The 24,875-nt window shown below is 39.1% G+C and overlaps 1 long non-coding RNA gene and 1 pseudogene across 1 annotated transcript; both read right to left on the bottom strand.

Annotated features, from left to right (window-relative positions):
- Positions 1-2,370: 2,370 nt before the first annotated feature.
- On the bottom strand, positions 2,371-24,194 carry LOC110220220 (uncharacterized). The gene is made up of 2 exons (XR_013482661.1): positions 23,944-24,194; positions 2,371-7,337 (listed from the first exon to the last, which is right to left on the bottom strand). It is a non-coding gene; the product is annotated as an uncharacterized LOC110220220 (long non-coding RNA).
- LOC144454090 (large ribosomal subunit protein eL8 pseudogene) lies at positions 18,662-19,572 on the bottom strand (annotated as a pseudogene).
- Positions 24,195-24,875: the final 681 nt, after the last annotated feature.

Raw genomic sequence — 24,875 nt, 5'->3', positions numbered from 1 at the left:
GGAAACATCTTATGCATCAGGGAGCTGAGAACTAACTATATGACTGGAAGAGATTCTCTGTCTAGCGGAAATTACCTGAGACCACCATGAGAAGAGAAAGAATTCTAGTCCCCTGCAGCACCCAATGGATGAGATGCCTTGGTCATGCTCTCTAAGTGCCAGCATACTAGTATGCCCTTTCTTCCCAATGATGCTTTTTAAATTTGTGAGAGAATGAGCCCCAGATTTATGAGAGGATTGCTACTGCTCATGATACGTCATTGTGGTAAATACCTTTGCTTTTAACTCTTTGTATCTTCTGGCTGATTATTGGAGATAAATGCGCTGAGGGGTGCATACAGCTCGTAAGCTATAGTTCAAAGTGGGACAGACCCTCAGAGCATGTTGAACCTGAGGTAATCTTCCCCCAGGAAAGCCAACCTACAAGGTCAACGGTCCCAAAGGGGAGCTACAGAGATATTACCATCAGTTAAACTTTCTGAGATTGTTAACAGATTTAGGTTTGGTGTGAGGGCCAAGGCAGAGATAGGGCTTTGTTTGGGGGACTGAGCTAAGAATTTCAGACTCCTAAAGCCAGAAAGATACTGAGATATCACTACTAGGCCAACTCCTTGTTCTTTGTATAGAGGGGGAAATTGAGTCCCTGAGAGAGACAGGGACTAGGCCAAGCCTCGGAGCGAATCAGACAGAGGCAGTCAGCACTCAAACTGGGACTTCTGGGTGATTCATCTGAAACTCTCTCCCTAGCCCAGGTCTGGTGCAACCTAAATTGTCAGCAGGAATCTGTCTCCTCCAGCCAGGTCTGGTTCTTTTCTCCTGCTTCTGCCACTTGACTCTGCTCCTCTCCTATTGTTGAATTGGAGACTACGTTGAGGAAGGAGTTGTTCCCCTCACACACACTCCTAGGGGCTGGTGAAACTCAGTGAGGGGTTCTCCAGGCTTCTGATCGGTGACCTGTCTTTGATATCTCCAGGGCCTGGAGTCACCATGTCCCCCACCTTCATCTCCCTTCTGTACTTTGGTGAGTGCTGGGAATGGAAAGCCAAGAAAGCCTTGAAGAGGATTAGGGTTAGAGTTGAAGTGGGGAATGCCTCCAAGTTATAAATGACCTCAGAAACCCTTGAATCCAGCATATGCAATACATAAACAGTTAATCGTGTTCAAATAAATGATAAAAAGTACATGATTATACTGTTGGATACTGAATTCAATGGAATATCATTGTGCCATAAGAAATGATGAAATAGACAGTTTCAAAGGAAACTGGGAAGACTTCTATGATGTGATGGGGAGTGAAGTAAGCAGAATTAAAAGAATTTTACACAATTATTAAAAAAAACATTATAAAGAAAAAACAAATTTTGAAATACTTTAAAACTCTGAAAAACAGAATGATAATCCAGGAGTCCAGAAGACTAAAGATGAATTGAACCACCTACCTTCTGACAGAGAAGTGTTAGACTTAAAATCCAGAATGAGATATACATATTTGGACATGCCCAATGCAGGAATTTGGTTTACCAGACTGCGAATTTATTGTGAATGTTTTCTATGTTTTTGTTAAATTGTTTTGTGGGAGGGCACAGTGAGAAGGAGGAATCATAAAGGATTACAATAAACAAACAAACAAACAAATAAATAAGTAAGTAAACTTTAGAAATGCAGTTGTGAGAAGAAAATTGAAAGGAGCAAATCACCAGGGAAGAGGTAGATCTAATACTGAGGTGTTTTGCCAGAGCACTGTCTCTTGCTGAGCACTAAGACCTGTGAAAAAGATGGAGACAATTACAAATCAAATTCCCGAATTAAAAATGTGGTTAAACCAGGAAACCCATTAGGGCAATGAGTCAGCAGTGAGTCAATATGTCATGAGTGAATGGGGCAAGAGTTATTGAATAAGCCTGATCAGCACACTCTCCCCCTGAATTTTTCACCCTTGCAGTACTAAATTATAAACAAAATATGGTTTTATCATAAGGTGGATATTAATTTTGAAAGTGAGGGAAGCCTAAGAACTTTTACTAAGGCTGGATCTACGTAAGCAAAATGAGTGAAAAAAAAACAATAATCCAGATAAAAATTCTACAATAAATTAACTTCATTGACTCATTCTTGGATTTTATTTAGATTGGATATTGACAGAAAAATTGTTAATATAAGGACAGAAATTTTAAATTCCAAATATAATATTGTTGAGGTTAGATTTTGGACAGAGGTTCAGGTGTGAAAGAGTTCATTTAGACCTTCTCTGTAGCCATTGGTGATGAGTTCAGGGTGGGACCCCAAGAATGTTGGGGTGCTATCTGAAATGATGAGCAATATATGTGTGGGTCCTAGTGTCCTGAAAGAATTCACTCAGACAGTCTTGAGTTAAAAGAAAGGCATTTATTGGGGTGATGCACCCAAGTGGACCTGCTCCCTGTGAAGCAGAGCCCCAGTGGGCTCTACTCCACATGGGAGGCAGGGCATAGGCCACAGGCCCTGCTCCCCTAAGGGAGCAGAGTGGTCCCTGCTTCCCATGGGAGGCAAAGGTGGTTAGCCAGGTCAAAGGTGTGGTTTAAATACCATTTTATGGAATAGGGGAAGGAGACAAGAGGATGGAAGGAGCAAAATACCTGGGATATCAGGTACTCTAGAGTGACGAGCAAAGAGAACAGGAAAGGGGAGGGGAAGAGTTGTTGTGGAATTGAGGGTGCTTTGTGAAAGCACACAGGCTAGTCTCTAGTGGGGGCTTCAATGCATAGTCCTCTCTGATCATCTTTCTGGCTGGTCACACCCTGCATCTTATCTCTTATCTTGTGTCCTGCTTGCTCCATCTGCCTCAAGCACTCTTTTCTACCTCATCATTCCCCCCTCAAGAAATATCCACCCAAACGCTTTTGGGAGAGGGAGGAAGGTCTCTTTTTCTGGAGCTGCTTCCTGCTGGGAGGGTCATAGAGCTGTCCCTGACTGAGTAAGGGTGGAGAGGGGAGTAAAATAAGGCTGAAGCAGCATCCAGGGAATAAGGAGAGTGTGAGGGTATTGAATGACTACTCAAAACAGCAAGATCTCACACACTTGCATTGTGCTCACATTTTTTGCTGTCTATTTGCTTTGATCACAGAAATTTGCCAAAAAAAAAAAAAAGGAAAAGCAAGAACATCACAGTTTTCCAACCATGCAGTATCAGTTCCACCTCATAGACAGACTCAGGAATAGCCAGGTAGGAAACATTCCTTTTCAAAGGAACATAATGGAGAAACAGAGCCAGGAAGATCCCATCTTAGACTGAGGCTAAGATTGTCCTCTTAGCTTTTCCAGATGCAGACCTCCACCTGTAACAGTCACATTCTCTCTCAGTAGCTTGAGGCATTTCTCTCAGATGGTGGATCATTGACTGTTGATTATTGATGGATTTTTAAGATCCATCAGACAACTCAAAATAAAACCCATTATAGTCCCAAGAGCTTTTACCCAGATGGCAAGTTTCCACAATCAAAAATTTACCAGAACTTACATTTCAAATTTAAATTTGTCCTTGTGCAGAAGCCAATCACTAGAGATCATTTCTACACACTCACAAATTCTCAGTAAGCCAAGTTCATTGCTGAGGAACTCCATAACCCAAACAAACTTTTTGGCAAGTTTACACATTAAAATAATAACCAACAATCTTACAATTTTCACAAGTGATAGTCAAATTGTTTTAGCTGTAACACAAACAATAAACTTCAGATGACTTCAATTGCTTTTCCAAATTCCTTTACACAGGGAAGCAGTATCTCATGATTAACATGATTAAAAGATAGGGCTTACCCAAATTTGGAGGCCGGTTGGTTTCTTTACCTTGACCCATCCCCCTTCCCTCTCTCATCCCATAGCCGTTGGGGATTGAGGTGGGGGGGGGGGTTGGTGAGCTGGATGTGAGGAACCTGGGTGATACTTCCAGGCTTTCTGGGTTGCCCCAAGGCCCAAGGCCATTTCCAGTGGGGCCCACGCTGTAGCTGCTGCCCCTCCCCCTCCTTCCTTTTGCCAGGTGGGGGGAAAGGAGAAATTCTCTTTTCCTAATCTGATTTAGGAAGAGAGGGGTTAACAGGTGTGGACCTGAGAGTTGGTTAAAGAGGCAACAAGCTAGGCGATTAAAAAAAAATTCATATTGTTTATTCCCTTAAGTTTACAACATGTACGTGGAACCGGAACTTTAACTCTGACTAAATCAAGCAATTTTAGGAGGACATTTAAACCCTGACTCAGGATGTCTGTCTTACTCAGATTTGTGTTTAATCACAGCATGAGAAAGGAAGTTTCTTAACTATGTTGTAAATACAGTAAGATAGGAGAACGTCAAAGTGTCCATTGAAATTATAGATCCAGGATATCTGTGTTTAACATAGCATATGTCCATAAAATACCAAGATAAGAAAAATCCCATTATTCAAGGTAGAATCTGTGTCCAAGACACCTTCACAGTTCAAAGCAGCTGTTGACACAGGAAGGGGCATTCTTGGTTCAAAAGCATGTCTGTTATGTTGGGGTGCTTCTTGTGGTTGATTCGTTCAGGCTTTGGCCCTTATTGGGGCTCAGATGATCTTAAATGATTATCACAGGAAAATGTGGGGCTGGTTGCAAGCCCCATCTTTAGATCCCTTCTTGACTCAAGGGAAGGGAGTGACCAGGGTTGTAAGGAGGTGTTTCAAAACTCCTTAATGATCAATCACAAAATCTCCAGAATCTGCTAAGGTGTTTTTAGCTGTTCTAACTTTTCACTGCCTGGTCAGAGCTGGGACTACAGGAATAAGAAGCACAAAGCTTTCCTTTTCAGGGCCTTGGAAAACAAGTTTTTTCCAGTTCCAACCCGGGGGCAACTTTTAGGGAAGTCCCGCTGAGTCCAGCTATGAGAATCTGGTGGCCATGAGGCGGGGAGAGAAGAGGGATCCTGCAGGCATGGGTGTGGGTACAGGGAGTATAGAGGGAAAAGAGTAAGCAGCCATAGTTTTCCCAATTCCCTAGTGCTGAGAAAATTGAATTGGGCATATGCTTCTAGATAGGGTGTCCATCCTCTACACTGTAGAAGATGTGCCCAGGTCCATAGCCTTGAACTGCTAGACTGAGAGCCTGAGAGGTCAGGCTGAGTGTGAGACAGCCTCATAGCTGTCTGACCTAATGAGACCTGAGAAGTAAGGCCTGAAAAACACCTCCATGCCTTCCTAGGTGCTTGGAGACTGACCCCAACTGCAGGGAAAGAAAGAAAGGGAAAGGAAGAGAGGGGAGGCTTACATACCTTCCAGTCTTAGCTGGAGAAGAGCTGTGGTTATAACAACACAGGCACAGAGATCCTGAAACTGGAGTGCAGGGACACCCAAAGGAAATTAGGCACAGAGGCCCACCTATCCACTTCCCCCAAAGTCCCATGGGGGAGGGGAAGGAATGACACAGGGTCTTCAAGTTTTGGAGACCAAATTTCTTCACAAATCACTTTCCTAGATTATATTGAGGGGAGGCTAGGTTACAGTGGAACACTAGGTACTTTTTCTTAAGATCTCCTCCCCTGAATCTCTTCCAATGCCATAATAGACATCCTAGTGGAGAATCACAGGATATTGACTGGTTCTATCCCATCCTAACAGTGTCCTAACAGTCTCTCAATGCTCATACACAGAGGAGAGAAAAAAAAGATATGGCTGACCTAGTTCAAGGGCATCCCCTTATATGAGGGTCAACAGTCCAACTGACTGCCCAGAGGTCAGTGAAGCTTCAGACACCACTGGCAGTGTCCGGACACTTCAGGGGTCTCACAGCTAGAGAGACAATGGGAGCAGAAAAGGTCTGGGGAAGAGAACAAAGAAAAGGGGCTTACCCCTTCATCCAAGTGGCTTAGGAGAAGGTCAGGGGAGTGTAATTAGTATTTGGACCTCCCGGGTCTGGGCACCATTTTATATGGAGGTTAGATTTGGGAGAGCAGTTCAGATGTGAAAAAAATCACTTAGACCTTCTCTGTAGCCATTGGTGATGAATTCAGAGTAGACCCCAAGAATGTTGGGGTGCCACCTAAAATGATGAGGAATAGATATGCAGGTCCTATTGTCTTGAAAGAATTCACATGAACAGTCTCCAAGTTAAAAAAAGTCATTTACTGGGGTCATGCACCCAAGTGGGCCTGCTCCCCATGAAGTAGAGCCCCAGTGGGTTCCCAATTACTGGGAGCTGCCTGATTAGAACCACATGAGGAAACCACAACTCCTGAACTCTCATGTTTGCTGCTAAGATATTGGTCTCAGTTGGGGGAGGAGAGTCAGAGATTTGCTACCTTCCCCCCTCCATCTCAACCGATGTAGCCATAGTATACAATCAGGATGATGAGCTGCTGTTAACGATGTGTTAATAAGATGTTAACTGGTTATTCTAATACATAAGGCAAACATCTTTCTGATTGTGTTGAAAGGGGCAATTCCAAAGGCTGACTTGAAATTTGGCCATACACTTGAAATCTTTAAATAGCTAAGCCATGGAGGCAGTTAGGGAATCAGAGAGTCAGAGGGTCCAAGGCAATATAGAGGTAACCTCTATACCTCAGCCATATGACAATAAGCCAGGGAGGGGAGGTGCTCTCCTCTCCACCCCCCCCCCCATCATTGACTATGGTGTTCAGCAGCAGAGTTAGTCATCCAGAAAGAAACACTCCATCCTGCAGTCTCAGAATCAGTTTGAGAGATTTTGAGGCTCATACGAGGGAATATATATATATATGCCACATAGATATAGTTACAGAGGTCATCACTTGAGGGAGAAAGTAGCTTCTAGGGGCAGTATCTTTGCCAACAGAAAAGAGATATGGTCTTGTACACCAGTGAGAGTTAGCCCTGGCAATTCAGAGCTGGAGAGAAGATACTGGTATTCCAGAGAATCTGAGACTAGGGGCAACACCAGGTAATGGAGACTCCAAGAGGAGTGAAAGGACATAGAGGTATTGCAGGACCAGAGTTGGGAGTTGCTTTAGTCACATACATTTCCTAAAGGTGTGCCTCATTGCCCTGTACTCTAATTTTGAGTCCAATCTTCCCATGGAATCCGTGTGTAATACTGAAAGAGCATGCCCCCGGTTTGGGGGGAGGGGAAATGTGTTGTTGCTACTGTTTCTATGATGCCTTAATAAATGCCTTTGCTAAGAGCTAATGGCATCTACTGCCTGGATATTATGGGAAAACACTATGGGAATTTATGAGCTACAGTATTAGGAGTGGCTACAATTTGGGTACTCCTTAGTAACAGATATTGGAAGCCTTCCTCTGGGGGCTCAACTAGCCAGTGTCAGCGTAAGTTGGGAAAGGAGCCCGTAGAGACTGCTGCATCAGGATCACCTAAACAGAAAGGGAAGGAAAAAGTATTTATTAAGCACCTACTATGAATGAGGCATTGTGCTAAACTCTTTGCAAATATTATCTTATTTGATCCTCACAGTGATAGGTATTATTATAATCCCCGTTTTTACAGTTGAGAAAAATAAGTCAAACAGAAGTTAAGTGACTTGCCCAGGGTATACAGTGTAAGTAAGTATTTGAGTCCAGATTTGAACTCAGGTCGTCATGACTCCAGGGCCACTGCTCTAGGCATTATACCACTTGGCTGCCTCAGATTCACCTAAACAAGCACGTGTTGCTACAATGTACATGCAGTTGCCAGTGCTGCTAAAGGTGGGCTGGAATCCCTCCACCTTCACATAAAGACCCAAAGAGACGTCACAAAATTTCAACAGGATTGACACATGGTGGAAGGAGAGGAAGCAGAGCTTGAAAGAGCCAAGTCATTCTTTCTGAAGTCAACTGAGTGGACTATTCTTTCTGGCTCAGTGACCACTCCTCTATGACACAACCATACTCCCAAAACCCCATGCCGCCTCCATCTGGCCCAATGAGGGGGGTCATTCTAATATTGAACACCTCTATCCCCCAAAATTGTCAGGAGAGGATAGATCAGCTCTACCCATTCTTCTCTGGTCATAACCTAGCCAGGGAAGATTAGGGGAGAAGTGTGTCCCCTGACTATGCCTTTATCTGTATGTTTTAAAGGATCATGTAAGCTCCACAAATCTCACTTTTCAGTTCTGGACAATTCCTCCCAACTCTTGGATTCTCAGTCCTTGAACTGTGTAGCTCCAAACAGAAACTAGAGCAATGGGAAGGACCCATATTGTCTTGGGAGGTGGCTGTTTCCCCCACCTTGGAGGTCTTCAGAGGCTGGATGACCACTTGCCAGGCTTGTAAGAGTAGGGAGTTCTTTCAGGGGTGTGGGTTGTCCTAAAGAACCATTGAGGCGATTCTGTGATTCCATCCAGAGGGTCAGGGACAATAGAGAGCAAGAACCATACTGATGGGTGGTTCCACCAAGCACCAGCAGCAACAGCAAGAATAGAAGATGAAAGCATGCAGGTGAGTAGAAGCTGGCCTCCTAACACTGGCCATTCTATTGAGATCCTAGAAATGGGGGAGTCCTGTTGGAGCGGTGATGGCACTGGGGCCGGATGGAGTTTGGAAAGGTCCTTCAGCGATTGACTAGAACAGCAGTGTCTCACTAAAGCTGATTAGACTTCAGAGACCAAAACCAGGGAAAGTCTACTCCAAGAACACCTGCAAAATTTGCTGGAAGCAACAACATAAAAAGCAAGAATGAATGGACCTCAAGAGAAGGAATTAAGTGAGGTGTTGATCCTTTTTTTTCCCATTTCGCATTGTTTGCTTTTTCTTAAACTGTGTATTAAATACTACACATTGTTTTCAAAGCTACCCTGCTTTTCTGTGCTTCTTTCTAAATTTTCTTTCGTTCCCTGCTGTGCACCTTTTTCCTCCCTCCCTCCCTACCCCACCCTACACAAAGCTACCATTACACACAAATGTGTGTGTGTGTGTGTGTGTGTGTGTGTGTGTGTGTCTCCATGCTATACATAGTTCTTTCTCTGGATGCAGATAGCATCTTCCTTCATAGGTCCTTTGTAATATTCATAATATTCAAAATGACTTATTCATTCAAACTAGTTCTTAGAACAATATTCCTGTTACTGTATATGACATTTTCTTGGTTCTGCTTGTTTTACTTGTCATTATTTCATGTTAGGCTTTCCATGTTTTTCTAAAATCACTGAGCTCATCATTTCTTATAAGCACAGTAACATTCTATCACAATCATATACCACAACTTGTTTAGCCATTCCCTAGTTGATGGGCATCCCTTCAATTTCTAGTTATTTGTTCCCACAAAGAGTTGCTATAAATATTTTAGAACATATAAGTTCTTTTCCTTTTTCTGTAATCACCTTGGGAAACAGACTTAATAGTGGTATTGCTGAGTCAAAGAGAATGCACAGTTTTATAACTCTTTGGGCATAATTCCAAGATTGTTCTCCAAAATGGTTGGATCAATTCATAGTTCCACCAACATTAGCAAACCCAAATGAATTAGCAACCCAATTTTTCCACATTCCCTTCACTATTTGTTGCTTTCCCCTTCTCTCATTTTAGCCAATCTGATAGGTATAAGATGATACCTCAAAGTTGTTTTAATTTGTATTTCTCTAATCCATAGTGATTTAGCGTATTTTTTCATACGACTATACATAGTTTTATTTTTCATTAAAAAACTGCCTGTTCATATCCTTTGACCATTTATCAGTTAGAGAATGGCTTATATTTTTTATAAATTTGACAAAGTTCTTTATGTATTTGAGATATAAGACCTTTATCTCAGAAACTGTCCATAAAAATTTTCTCCCAGATTTCTTTTCCTTCTCATCTTTGCTACATTGTGGTTTTTTTGTACAAATCATTTTAAATTTAATGTAATTATTCTTACATCATTTACCAACATAAGGTCAAAATAGATATGTGACTTGATATAAAAAGAGATTTTACAAGAAAATTACAAGAATATGGAACATATTACTTATCAGACTTATGGATAGGTGAATAATTTATGAATAAATAAGAGGTAGAGGCAAAGTTAGCTATAAAATGGATAATTTCAATTATATTAAGTTTAAAAGTTTTTGTACAAATAAAACAAATGTAGCCAAGATCAGAAGGAAAGCCAAAAATTGGGTGGGGGGGGGATTTATAGACAATTTATCAGATAAATATCTCATATCTAAAATACATAAAGAACTTTGTCAAATCTGTAAGAATACAAGTCATTCCCCAAATGATAAATGATCACAGGATATGAACAGGCAGTTTTCCAATGAAGAAATCAAAGCCATTTATAGTTATGTGAAAAGATGCTCTAAATAATTTTTGATTAGAGCAATGCAGATTTTAAAAACCTTGATATATCATTTTACACCGACCAGATTGACTAAAATGATAGAAGAGGAAAGTGACAAATGTTAGAGAGGATGGGGGAAAATTGGGACACTAGTTCACTATTGGTGGAATTTGTGAAATGATCCAGCCATTTTGAAGAGCAATCTGGATTTATGCCTAAAGAGTTATTAAACTACCTATACCCTTTGACCTAGCAATACCACCACTTGGTCTATTTCCAAAGATGATTAGGGGAAAAGAAAAAGAACGTATGTCTTCCAAAATGTTTATAGCAGCTCTCTTTGTGGTGGCAAAGAACTGGAAATTCTAGGGATGTCCATCAATTGGGGAATGGTGACCAAGTTCTGGTATATGATTGTGATGGAATACTACCATGCTATAAGAAATGATGAGCTCAGTGATCGTGGAAAAACATGGAAAGACCTGCATGAAATAATGAAGAGCAATATGAGCAAAGCAATAATATTTTAAGATAACTTTGAGCAAGTAAGTTATTTTGTCTATTATAAATACCCAAATTAACTAAAAAGGACATATGAAGAAAAGTGCTATCTGCATCCAGAGAAAGAATTGAGAAACATACACATACCTATTTGTGTCTAATGGTAGTCATCTCTAGGGGAGGGGGGAGGAAAAAAAAGAAATTTGTATGATAATTTTGTTGTGTATTCATAAGGAATAGCAAATTATGCTCAGTGGATTTGCCATTTCATACACAATCATCTTTTTTTATTATGCTATGATATGAGAATGTTTATTTTATCCCACAAGTTAAAAATATAAGTAAAAGAAATAAAGGAAATAGAACTAAGAACAAAATTAATGTAATTGAAATTATCCATTTTACACCTCACAATGCTGTCTATCTTCTTCTAACATCTCCCTTTATGTCTAGGTCATTAGCGGTTTTGACCTTATCTTGGTAAATGATGTAAGATATTCGTCTATGCTCAATTTCTGTCAGACTGCTTTCTAGCTTTCCCAATAATTTTTACCAAATAATGAATTCTTATACCAAAGCTTAAATCTTTATGTTTGTCAAATGCAAGGCTATTATAATCATTTGCTAATGTGTATTGTATATCTACTCTGTTCCACTAATCTTCTTTTCTACCAGATACTTACGATAATTACTGCCTTATAGTATAGTTTTTTTGAATTTCATTTTCAATTTATGGAATAAAGCAAACATTTCCATGATATAGTACAATAAAAAGATGATTGCTTATGAAACTGCAAATCTACTATGTACAACTTGCTATTCCTTAAAATATACAACAAAATTATCACACAAATTTCTTTTTGTTTCTTCTCTCCCCACCCCCACTCAAGAGATGGCTACCATTAGACACAAATAAATAAATATATGTAAAATTATTCTGTATATACTTCTATGTATCAGTTCTTTCTCTAGATGCAGATGATGTCTTTCCACATGTGTCCTATTTAGTTAATTTGGGCATTTATACTGGACAAAATAACTTACTCAAAGTCATTCTTAAAATATTATTGCTGCCACTGTATACAATGTTTTCTTGGTTCTACTAATTTTGCTTTTCATTATTTCATGCAAGTCTTTCCATCTTTTTTCTAAAACCATTAAATTCATCATTTCTTATAGCACAGTAATATTCCATCATAATCATATACCAAAACTTGTTTAGCCATTCCCCAATTGATGGGTCGCCTTGCAATTTCCAGTTCTTTGCCACCACAAAGAGAGGTGCTACAAACATTTTTGGAAGACATATATTCTTTTCCTTTTTACCTAAACATCTTCAGAAATAGACGAAGAGGTGGTATTGCTGGGTCAAAGGTAGTTTAATACCTCTTTGGGCATAATTCCAGATTGCTCTCCAAAATGGTTGGATCAGTTCACAATTCTACCAACAATGAATTAGTGTCCCAATTTTTCAATATGCCTTTCAACATTTGTCATTTTTCTATCATTTTAGCCAATCTGGTGAGTGTAAAATGTTATTTCAAGGTTGTTTTAATCTGCATTTCTGTAATCAAAAATTATTTAGAGCATCTTTTCACATAACTATAAATGACTTTGATTTCTTCATTGGAAAACTACCTGTTCACATCCTTCGACCATTTGTCAATCGGGAAATGACTCATATTCTTATAGATTTAACAAAGTTCTTTACATATTTTAGATATGAGCACTTATCTGATAAATTGTATATAATTTTTCCCCAGTTTTTGGCTTTCCTACAAAAACTTTTTAACTTAATGTAATCAATATTATCTATTTTATGCCTAACTTTGCTCTCTATCTATTGTTTATTCATAAACTGTTCACCTGTTCACAAGTCTGATACATAAAATGTTCCATTTTCTTGTGAAAATCTAGATCATGTATTCATTTTGATCTTATCTTCATAAATCATGTAAGATATTGGTCTATGTCCAGTTTCTGCTACATGGCTTTTCAGTTTTCCCAACAATTTTTACCAAATCATGAATTCTTATCCTGAAGTCTTAAGCCTTTACACCTCTCAAATGCAAGGTTATTACGTTTGTTGCTATAAATTCCATGTCTACACAATTCCATTGATCTACCATTTTATTTCTTAGCCAGTACCAGATAGTTTTGATAATTACTGTCTTATAATATAGTTAAAGATCTGGTCCTGTTGAACCTCCTTCCTTTACATTTTTTTTCATTATTTTCTTTAATATTCTTGACTTTTTCTTCTTCTGAATGAATTTTGTTATTATTTTTTTCTAATTGAGTAAAAAAAATTGTTAATTTAATTGGGACAACATTGAATATGGAAATCACATTGGGTAAAATTGTCATTTTTATTATATTGGCCCTGTCTACCCAGGAACAATTAATATTTCTCCAATTATTTAAGTCTGATTTTATTTGTATAAAAAGGTTTTTATAATTTTGTTTATATAGTTCCTATGTTTGTTGTAGCAGGTGCACTCCCAGGTATTTTATACTGCCTAGAGTTATTTTAAATGGGTTTTTTTTTTACTATTTCTTCTTGCAGAGTTTTATTTGAGATGTATAGGAATGCTGATGATTTATGTGCATTTACTTTATATCCTGCTACTTTGCTACAATTACTAATTGTTTCGACTAACTTTTTAGTTGAGTCTTTGGAATTTTCCAAGTAGATCATTGTATCATCTGCAAAAAGAAATAATTTTGTTACCTCATTCCCAATTCTGATTCCTTCTATTTCTTTTTCTTCTCTTATTACTATCGCTAGTATTTCCAATATAATATTGAATAAGATTGGTGGCACTAGGCATCCTTGTCTCACACCTGGTCTTATGGAGAAGGCTTCTAGTCTATCCCCATTACAAATAACATGTTGATGGTTTTAGATAAATGCTTTTCATCAATTTAAGGAAAAATCCATTTATACCAACACTTTCGAGTACATAATATAGTTTAAGATCTGGTACAGCTAAACCTCCTTCCTTTACATTTTTTTTTCAGTGATTTCTTTGATGCTCTTGATCTGTTGTTGTTCCAAATGAATTTCATTATTATTTTTCTAGCTTAGCAAAACATTTTTTGGTAACTTATTTAGGATGGCATTGAATAAATAGATTAGGTAAAATTGTCATTTTTATTATGTTGGCTCTGCCTACTGAGAAAAATGATAATTTCTCTCATGTTAATAACCAATTATTGAATTAGGACTAAGATTTTTCATCTACTTATTTCCTAAAATCAGAAATCAGTCCCTGTAGGTTATCTAGCTAGCCTTTGAAAGGCAGGGTTGATGAGAAGATGAAATATTGGGCAAGATGCACCCAACTGGGAAAACTTCGAACTGACTAAAAGGTAAAGAAATTCTAGTCTAGGGGAAGTGGTGAATTCAGGCCTATTGTGTTGTGGTCAGGCAGGTCTGTGTGGAAGTGGATTCCTCCTTTTGTCCAGATTGTTCTAGAAAAGGAAGTCTGGTATAGATAAAACTGTCCCAGATTGAGTGATTACAGTCTTGTCCCCCAGACCCTTATTATAATAAGCTCACCTCTCATTATAACATTCATTTTCTCATTATTTGTTAACCAGTCAGAGTTGATTTCCACCATCAGAAACACCTACTCTTCCAACAGCACATAAGTGTTGAGTGGGTTCCATGAGGAGGTCTTTGTTTTAAGAGAGACAGCCAAATGACCCTTTTGTTAATTATCTACTAGCCACAATTAATAAATTGACTGTTAGTTACCCAGAAACTATATCTCTCAAACATGTTATACATCATACTACCCATAAACAATTAATATTTCTCCAATTATTTAAATATTATTTTATTTGTGTAAAAAGTATTTGATAATTCTGTTCAAGTAGTTCCTGGATTTGCCTTGTTTGGTGTTTTATACTGTCTACAATTATTTTAAATGGGGCATCTCTTACTATCTCTTCTTGCTGGGCTTTGTTGGTGATATATAAAAATGCTGATGATTTATGTGGGTTTATTTTATATCCTGCTACTTTGCTAAAATTGTTTCCACTAAATAATTTTTAGTTGAATATTTAGGATTTTCCAAGCATATCATCATGGTGTCTGCAAAAAGAGATAGGTTTTTCCTATCTCATTGCCCGTTCTGATTCTTTCAGTTTCTTTTTCTTTTCTTATTGCTATTGCTTAGCATTCTAATAAATTGTTTTTGTTTTGGCCAGAAACTCTGAGAGTTTTCCCATCCTAGATTGATATTTTTTTGATCACATAAAAGAAGCTATTCTCTGCCTCATTTCTTACCTAGCCTTAATAGTTGAATGGGAGTTGCCTCAGTCCAATTGAGACCTGGGAAAGACCTTAGCATTAAAAGGGCAAGGCTTCCCACTGCATCCAGGGCCATCTCCAGTCATCCTGATCTATATCTTGTCACTGGACCCAGATGGCTCCAGAGGAGAAAGTGAGATTGGTGACTTTGCCCAGCTCTCCCTCACTTAAATACAATTCACTTGCAAGTGATAGCATCACCTTCCTGATGTCATGGTCTTCTTCAAGAACAAAGGACAAACAACAAGCATTTTGAATACACTATTGAATAATATTGGTGATAATGGGCATCCTTGTTTTACTGCAGATCTTATTGGGAAGGCTTCTAGCTTATCCCTATTACAAATAATGCTAGCTGATAGTTTTAGGTAGATAGGTCTTATCATTTTAAAGAAAAATCCCTTTATACCTATGCTTTCAAGTGTTTTTAATAGGAATGAGTGTCATATTTTATCAAAAGCTTTTTCTACATCTATTGATAAAATCATATGATTTTTGTTATAAATATAATCAATTATGGCAGCAGCTAGGTGGCACAGTGGATAAAGCACCAGCCCTGGATTCAAGAGGACCTGAGTTCAAATCTGGCCTCAGACACATCACACTTATTAGCTCTGTGACCCTGGGCAAGTCACTTAACCCCATTGCCTACCCCCCCCAAAAAAATATATATATGTATGTATGTATGTATATATATATATATATACATATATATATATATATACACACACACACACACACACACACACACACACACACACATATATATACAATCAATTATGTTGATAGTTTTCCTTATATTAAATCATCCCTACATTCCTGGTATAAATCCCACTTGGTCACTATGTATAATCTTTGTGATATATTGTTGTAGTCTACTAATCAGTACTTTATTTAGGATTTTTGCATCCATAAATCATTGGTGAAATTGGTCTTTAATTTTCTTTCTCTATTTTTGCTTTTCCTGATTTAAGTATTAGCACCATATTTGTTTCATAAAAGGAGCTTGGTAGGACTCCTTCTTTGCCTATTATTCCAAATAATTTATTTCATATTGGAATTAATTGATGTTAAATATTTGGTAGAATTCAATTGTAAATTCATCTGCTACTGATCCCTTTTTCTTAGAAAGCTCATTTATGGCCTGTCAAATTTCTTTTTCTAAAATAGGTCTATTTGGATATTCTATTTTCTCTTCTGTTAATGTAGGCAGTTTATATTTTTGTAAATATTCTTCTATTTTGCTTAAATTGTTAAATTTATTGCCATGTAATTGGGCAAAAGAACTAATAATTGCTTTATTAGTGGTGTGTTCAGTCTTTTCATTTTTAATACTTGTGATTTGGTTTTCCCCCCCTCTCTTTTTAAAATCATCTTAACCAATAGTTTATTTTTTTTTCATAAACCAACTCATAGTTTTATTAATTAATTCAATGGTTTTCTTAGACTCAGTTTTATTAATCTCACCTTTAATTTTTAAAATTTCCAATTTGGTGTTTAATTGGGGATGTTTGATTTGTTCTTTTTTCTAGTTTTTTAATTGTATACTCAATTTACTGGTCTGTTCTTTCTCTATCTTATTGATATAAGCATTTGGAGATATACATTTTCCTCTGATTACTGCTTTTGCTGCATCTCTTAGGCTTTGATATGTTGTCTCATTATTGTCATTCTCTTTAATGAAACCTTGATTGTCTCTATGATTTGTTCTTCAACCCACCCATTCTTTAAGAATAAGTTGTTTAGTCTCCAATTTTTTTTAACCTATGTTTCCATGCTCCCTTATTGAATTTCATTTTTATTGCGTTGTGACCTGAAAATGATGCATTTACTATTTCTACTTTTCTGCATTTAACTATAAAGTTTTTATGGTCAGTTTTTGTGAGTGTAACATGTACCACTGAGAAAAAGGTGTATTCTTTTCTATTCTCTCCAGATAGGTATCATATCTAGCTTGCCTAAGGTTCTATTCACCTCCATAACTTCTTTCTTATTTATTTTTGGTTAGATTTATACAATTCTGACAGGAGAAGGTTAAAGTCCCCCATGATTATAATACTACTACTTATTTGCACATGTAATTCATTTAACTCTTCCTTTAAAAATTTAGATGCTATAGTATTTGGTAGGTGTAGGTTTAGTATTGATATTGCTTTGGTTTTTTAATGGTATTTTTTTCATAATGTCATTTCCGTGTTTCTCCATTTTAATTAAATCTATTGTAGCTTTAACTTTCTCTGAGATCATGATTACTACCCCTGCTTTTTTTTTACCTCAGCTGAAGCATAATAAATTCTGCTTCAGCCTTTTCTTTTTATTCTATGTGTATTTCTTACTTTAAATGTGTTTCTTGTAAACAATATATAGTCAGATTCTTATTTTTAATCCATTCTGCTAACCATTTCTGTTTTATGAGTAAGTTCATCCCATTCACATTCAAAGTCATAATTATTAGTTATTTGTTTCCTTCTATCCTATTTTTCTTCACTATTATCCTTCTCACACTCTCTTTTTACTCTATCCTTCCTCACAGTCTGATTTACTTTTAACCACTACTTCCCAAATCCCTAACCCTTTCAGAATTCCTCACTTATCTTCTCCCCCTATCTTTCTATTTCTTGACCAACATAGCCTTCTAAAAGTTCTTCCCTTATCCTTTCCCATAACCTTCCTATTTATTTATAAATTTAGAAGACTTTTATACCCTTCTAGACGTGTATGTTATTCCCTCTTCATCCCATTTCTTATGAGAACAAGGTTCCAGCACTACCAGCCCTCCATCCCTTCCTACTTCCACTGTAATAGTTCTTCCATTCATGCCTCATTTGTATAAAATAATTGCTCCATTTACCTCTCCCTACCCAGTTTTATTTTTTAGAATAATCTCATCATATTCAACTCAAGCCCAAACCTTCTATCTGTGTATGCTCTTTCAAACCACCCAAGTAATGATAACATTCTGAAGAGTAGAGATAACATTTTCCCATATAAGAAATAAACAGTTTGACCTTACTGAGTCCCTTATAATTGGTCTTTAATGTTTACCTTATGCTTCTCCTGGATCTTATATGTCAAATTTTCCATTGAGTTTTGGTCTTTTTGGCACAAATACTTGAAAGTCGTTCAATTAATTGAATGTCCATTTTTTCCATTCAGGATTATATCCAGCTTTGCTGGATAAGTTATTCTTGGTTGCGAGCCCAGCTCCTTTACTCTCCAAAATATGATGTTCCAAGCCCTTCATTCTTTTAACATACATTGCTTCTTGATCTTGTGTGATCTTGATTGCATTTCTACGTTATTTAAATTGGTTTTTTTTCTTGTTACTTTTAGTGTTTTCCTTTGAAACTTGGCTATAATGTCCTTAAATGTTTTTATCTTGGGATCTCTTTCAGGTGGCAAGCAATGGATTTTTTTCTATTTCTGCTTTGCCATCTCATTCTAGAACTTCAGGGCAATTTTCCTAAACATTTTCTTGTAATATCATATCTAAGCTTTTTTAAAAATAATGACTTTCAGGTAGTTCAACAATTCTTCTATTGTCGCTCCTAAATCTGTTTTCTAGATCAATTACTTTTCTAATGAAATGTTTCACATTGTCTTCTATTTTTTCATTCTTTTGTTTTTGTTTTCTTACTTCTTGGTGTCTTATAATGTCATTAGCTTCCCTTTGCCAAATTCTAGATTTTGTTTTCATTTTGTTTAAATTCTTATTTTTACATAGGGAAAAATCAAATATACATTTAACCCAATTTGGTGGCAAGTTTCTTAGCTCTTGCCTTTTCCAGCTTGGCAGTAAGAGCCACCAGTTTGGGACCCAGAACACTGCCACCTCCGTGATGATGGATCTCAGCATATCTGTTGTTGTGATTGGTTTTGATGGCTTCCACCAGCTTAGCTAGGGCTCCCTTGTCTTCAGGGTTAACCTATGTGAAGGCGATGCTTGTGTAGGTCTTTCTGTGAACTAAGCACCCCAGTCTGGCTCTACCTTTGGTAATACAGGAAGAAACCCTTATTTTTCTACACAAGGCAGGTAGGAGGATCACTAGCTCAGTGGGGTCCACATCATGTGCAATCACCACCAGCTGTGCTTTCTTGTGTTCTACCAGGGTAGTAACAGTGGTAGCACCTGCTCTGAGGACACAGGTGGTCTCCTAGTGGGGACATCTCCTTTGCCTGCAGCTTTTTGTTCAGCCTGAGCCAGCAGCCTTTGTTTCTTCTCTTGCTTTGTCTCAGGTCTGTACTTGTGAGCCAGTTTAAGCGGGTGAGTAGCTGACAACCCAAACCTTGGGAGAACTGGTTAATTGCTGGTGGCACTTTCAAATGTTCATAAAGGACAGACCTTGAGCCTTTTGACAAATTGAGTAGATCCCTTTTGGGCTACATGTCCTGACCGATGCCAAAGCTCTTTGGCCACTTCTCAAGCAAAGGCTTGACCACTTTCTTGGCCTGCTGCTTCTTTACTACAGCAGGGACCAGAGCCACCTTCTTCTCCTTTGGCATCTTGGCCAACGGAATGAGAAAGGAACAGAAGAGACTTGTGGGTCCCAATTCTAGATTTTAAGGAGTTATTTTCTTCCTTAAGATTTTGGATCTCTTTTTCCAGTTGGCTGACTTTCTTTCATAACATTCTTGTTTTTCTTAGATTGCTCTTTTTTTCCCCAAAATTTTCCTCAACATCTCTTCTTTGATTTTTAAAGTCCTTTTTAAGTTCTTCCAAGAGCTCTTTTTGGGCTTGTGACCATCTGACATTTTTCTTTGAAGTAGGAGTGACATTTTTTAACTTCACTAACTTCTTCTGAGTATGAACCTAGAATTTCTCTATCCCCATAGTAACTATCTGTGGTTAGGTTCTTTCTCCTTTGCTTAGTCATTTTTTTAGCAACTTATTATTATAATCAGGTTCTAGTCCTGAGGTGTGGGGGATGGTGCCTCAGGCTTCATGTTTTTTTGTGCCTGTAGTTTTCTGAGCTCTGTCTGGGGGCCTGACCTCAAGCATTCCTCTCCCCTCCTGAGCCACAGCTAAGGCCCACATCCACATTGTGACCACAAATGCTTATTCTCACTGTGGTCCCTCACACAGCTGGGAACCAAAACCAGGGACTCTGCTTTCCTTCAAGTGCCAACACCCAGCAAGGTCTCTGCCCTCTGCTACGGCATTCACTGGGCTTGTGCTCACTCCTCCTCACCCACAGCCACAGCCTGGAACCATCAGCACAACAGTGCCTGGCATCCGACAATAGCAGAAGGTCCTTCAATCTTCCATTGTTTAGCTGTCTGACCCCCGCACTGTCTAGCTGGGCCTGCTGCCAAACCCAGCTGCCACCCGGGCTTGTTGCTTGTTTATTCAGCCAAGTCAGAATATGGGCCAAACCGCCACCCCTGCAGGTCAGATCTTTCCTAAGGTCCTCACAAGTTGTCTTAGGAAGACAACTGTTTTACCCTGACTTTGAGTTATTTCTGCCATTCAAAGTTCACTGTGAGGAGATATTTTATCTTATTTTTAGAAGAATTTTGGATAGCTTGGTATTTCCTTTTTCATTTCACCATCTTCCCAGAATCCTTGATAGGTGTTGACACTGCCCTTCTCTGAGGCCCTTGCCTCAGAGTTAAGAGGAATAGCTTCAGGAACAGGTAACCTTAAGAAAAAAGGGATTATAGCTGTTGAGGTGCTCTGCCCCTCCCAGGTGCCATATCGTTTCTATCACTTGAATAAGCCTGTCCTATATTAAAGGTTTCTAGACCTTATGGCTTGCAGGAAGCAATAGGGGAGTAGAGCCATGCCCTTAAAGAGTGGTGATCCAAAGTGTAAATGGTCCTACCAGCATCTTATACAAGTCTGTCTCATTGCCTGTTACCTTCCCCTAGCCTTCAGTCATGACATTAACAATCAGAACTCAATTGGTCAAAGACAAGTTTCCCCTCTACAAGCATTTTCATTTAATCATTTTTCTTTGTTACAAGGGATGGTTCAACACAGTTTTTAAAGGCAAACTGAAGCTAACAAGGGTGTTTCTAAAACCATGCAGGAGCTTATTCTAAGACCGCAGCTAGCTGCTATCTTAACACCCACATCCCCCACACAGCTAAATTGAATGTTTCCTTTTAATTCTTTGGCTACCATTGCAGAGAAAACCCTGCCTCTCTTTTTAAAATGCTTATTGAATTGAATTGAACCTAACTGAACTGAATTATCCAGTTAAAGATAAGTCTGTTTAGGAGAAAAGTTATGTCTATGGTTGAGTCAGGTCAGGAACATGGTTTGTTTGGGGATCAGATTAATAATCTTACTTGCCTAGGGTTTCCAAGGGGTTCAGCATTCACTGAAGCTAATTTCTACCCATTGTAGAGGGCAGAAAATTGAGGCCTAGAGAGATCTAGGGATTAATCCAAGAGGATACAGCAAAGCAAAGTCAGAGCTAACACTAAAACTGGGGCATCTTGATATCTCATCAAGGCTCTTCCCCCAGTTGCCTACCAACAGAGGCCTGATTATTATCAAAAAGTCAGGTCCCTAGCACTGGCCTTTATCTCCTACCCTCATCTCTTGTCTGAGTCTACCACTCCCTAAGACCCCCATTTCCTCTGCCAAGGTGCATTCTATGTACCAAAAACCACAGTGAGGAAGGAGGACTTTACCCCAGCAGAGGGGCTGAGGGATTGGGAAACATGGAGCTGGGCTTTGTTCTTGCCACATGGTGGGTCTCCATCCTTCTGTCCTCCCTTTCAACAGCAGGGACTACTTTGTACCTGCATGCTGTTCTTTTGCCCTGTGGTGAGTCCTGTCTGAGGGAAGGAGGGGTCTAAGACCCCAGCTATGGGGCTCTCAAGTCTGGTGGGGACCTTGCAGAACAAAAAGTCCATCTCCTCTCCATTTTACAGAGAAAGAAACTGAGGCCCAAAGGGAAGAATGGCCTAAGGCTGTGCAACAAGTGAGGGCGGGAGCAGGGAAAGGACTCTTGTGTCCTTGTCTCTAGGTATCCTTTCTCAATCCTACTCCTAGGCCTGGGTTCCAGGCCTCTATCACCTTCCTCTTAGGGATTTGGTGAGGAGGACGTGAGGAGCCACATCTGATCAGGGTTCTCACTGATGGAGTTGTCTCTGGGTCACAGCATCGGGATCCAAGATGGTCAGTCCTGGTTTCCCAATTGTCCCTAAGCCTTTTCATAGAATCACAGAATCTGAGAGTTGGCAGGGACTTCAGTGGCCTCTAGGACAAGCCATGCTCCCAAAAGCAGACCCTGACAAGTGGTCACCCAGGCTGGGGAGCCGGCTGCCTCCCAAGGCCGTCCATCCCACCTTGGGAAGCTCCGTCGGGTGGAATTACTCTGCTGACATCAAGCCTAAATCTCCCCCTTTCCAGCTTTTGCTCATTGCTCGTGGTTTGTCCTGTGGGGCCAAATGGAATAAATCTAATCCAACCTCAGACACTTACCAGCAGTGTGACCCTGCATAAGTCATTTGACTTTTGTCTGCCTCAGTCTCCTCAGCTGTTAAATGGGGATAATAACACATATAAACACTTAGCACAGTGCCAGGGACTTAATGAATGCTCTTTCCCTCCCTTCTTCCTCTATGTGACAAGCTTTCAAATGCTCAAATACAGCCATTCTACACCCCACTCCCTCTGTTGCTCGTACAAGTTGCCCTGCATTTAGTTTGTTTGTACGTAGTTTTTTGCATGTTGCCGCCTTCATTAGATTGTGAGCTCCTTGAAAACAGGGACAGAAGAAAGAGAAGGAGGAGGAGGAGGAGGAGGAGGAGAACCACTGCTACTACTGCTGCTGCCACTATTACTAGTAGTAGTAGTAGTAGTTACTGGCATTTCTATAGCATTGCAAGGTCTGCAAAGTACTTTTAAATCCACTTTCATTTGAGTCTCACAGCACTCCTAGGCATTCTCCCCTCTTTCTCAGAGTTCCCACCATTTCCACCCAAACATCAAATTCCTCTCAGTTAGTGAGAATGAAATACAGCATAGAATTCCTCCCTGCTTGTTCGTCCACCTTTTGAAAGATGAAATTATTACCAAGACTAGCGAAGAAATTATTAGTGTAGATTGCATGCATGTGCGTGTTGCCCATGTAGGTTATATGTTGCCACGTTGGATCTGTCTAGGAATGTATCACCTGGAAGGATGAATAAATATGTCTCGAATCTCCCTCACCGCCCTTCTTCAAAAGAGGCTTTGATCCTTACCCAGAAGGGAAACAGAGGGATCGTTGCCATGAGACTGGGCACTCTGCTCTCTCCAAACAAAGGGTCCAAGGGGTGGCTAGGTAGCACAGTGGATAGAGCACCGGCCCTGGATTCAAGAGGACCTGAGTTCAAATCCGGCCCCAGACACATAATACTAGCTGTGTAACCCTGGGCAAGCCACTTAATTCCATTACCTAGCCAAAAACAAACAAACAAAGGGTCCAAGACTAAAACTGCACCTAACCACTCGCTCCACTAAATATTGTTTGTCCTCGAGCCTCTGTTTGAAGACTTCCGAGGTTGGGGAACCAGCCACCTCCCAAGCAGTGGGAAATAATTTTGAAACAATAGTCATGAACTAATGAAATAATCAAAATAAACTCCTGATAGCTATCCCTTCATAGAAATGGAATGTCTGAGGCTATATGGCTTGACCTCCTTGACAACAAATGCCAGTTACACAGAGTAGCAAATAGAATATAAACCCTTTTATCTAAGCTAATAACAAACAGAAATCAAAGTAGGTATACAGATGAGAATACATAGCAGATAACAGATGGAGTAAATGAGCTCTCCCACTGACAGTGAAATAGCTCAATCTTGAGAGAGTCCTATGTCTCATCCAAGGGGAAATTCCCTGAGAAGTAATAAACTTGGGATAGGGAGATGCTCAAGGTGCTCACCCTTCTACATACCAGCTTCTTTCCAGAGTCTTTCTCTCCCTTTGGGACCTGAAGAAAATCTGGAAACATATGTCTTCTCTCTTCAAGCAGGATGCCAGAAAGCTAAGATGTCTTCTTTCTCAACCTTTCCCCAACTCCACCCCTCAGGCCGTATGGGAGCATTGAGTAATCCATCCCCTCCAATGAAAGGAGTCTTATGCAAATGGCTCTGAGCCCTTGGTTCCATTAGCTACTTTGCTTTTTGCAAAATGAAGAAGGAAAAGAAAGTTCCAGCAAGTGTAAGGATAAACAGAAGGTATTTCTATGACTGCCCCATCATGCTGTTAAGCCAGACCAGCCATCCGTTTCACTGGCTCTTTAACTACTTCCTTTCATTTTTTCTGTTTCCTTAATTTTATTTTTTTATGTAAACAGTATTTCATTTTTTCCAATTACATGTAAAGAGAGTTTTTGACATTCATTTTTGAGTTCCAAATTTTTCTCCCTCCTTCCTCCCCAAGATGGCAAGCAATATAATATAATTTATACATGTGCAATCATGTCAAACATATTTCTATATTAGTCATATTCTGAAAGAAGAAACAGAACAAAAGGGAAAAAACATGGGGGAAAAAAAAACAGGGAGAGTGAAAATAGTATACTGTGATCTGCATTCAGACTCCAGTTCTCAGTTCTTTCTCTGGATGTGGATAGCATTTTCCATCATGAATCTTTTGGAATTGTCTTGGATCATTGTATTACTAAGAAGAACAAAGTTTGTCAATGTCAGTCATCACACAATGTTCTCCTGATTCTGCTCAATTCACTCAGCATCAGTTCACGTAAGTCTTTCCAGGTTTTTCTAAAATCCACCAGCTCATCATTTCTTATAGCATAATAGTATTCCATTACATTCATAAAACACATCTTGTTCAGCCATTCCCCAATTGATGGGCATCCCCTCA

This window comes from Phascolarctos cinereus, unplaced genomic scaffold, assembly GCF_003287225.1.
Source record: "Phascolarctos cinereus isolate Bilbo 61053 unplaced genomic scaffold, phaCin_HiC Scaffold_726;HRSCAF=1367, whole genome shotgun sequence".
Classification (NCBI taxonomy): Eukaryota; Metazoa; Chordata; class Mammalia; order Diprotodontia; family Phascolarctidae; genus Phascolarctos; species Phascolarctos cinereus.
The sequence above is the reverse complement of the archived record's forward strand: the minus strand, read 5'-3'. Positions and strand labels throughout refer to the sequence as shown.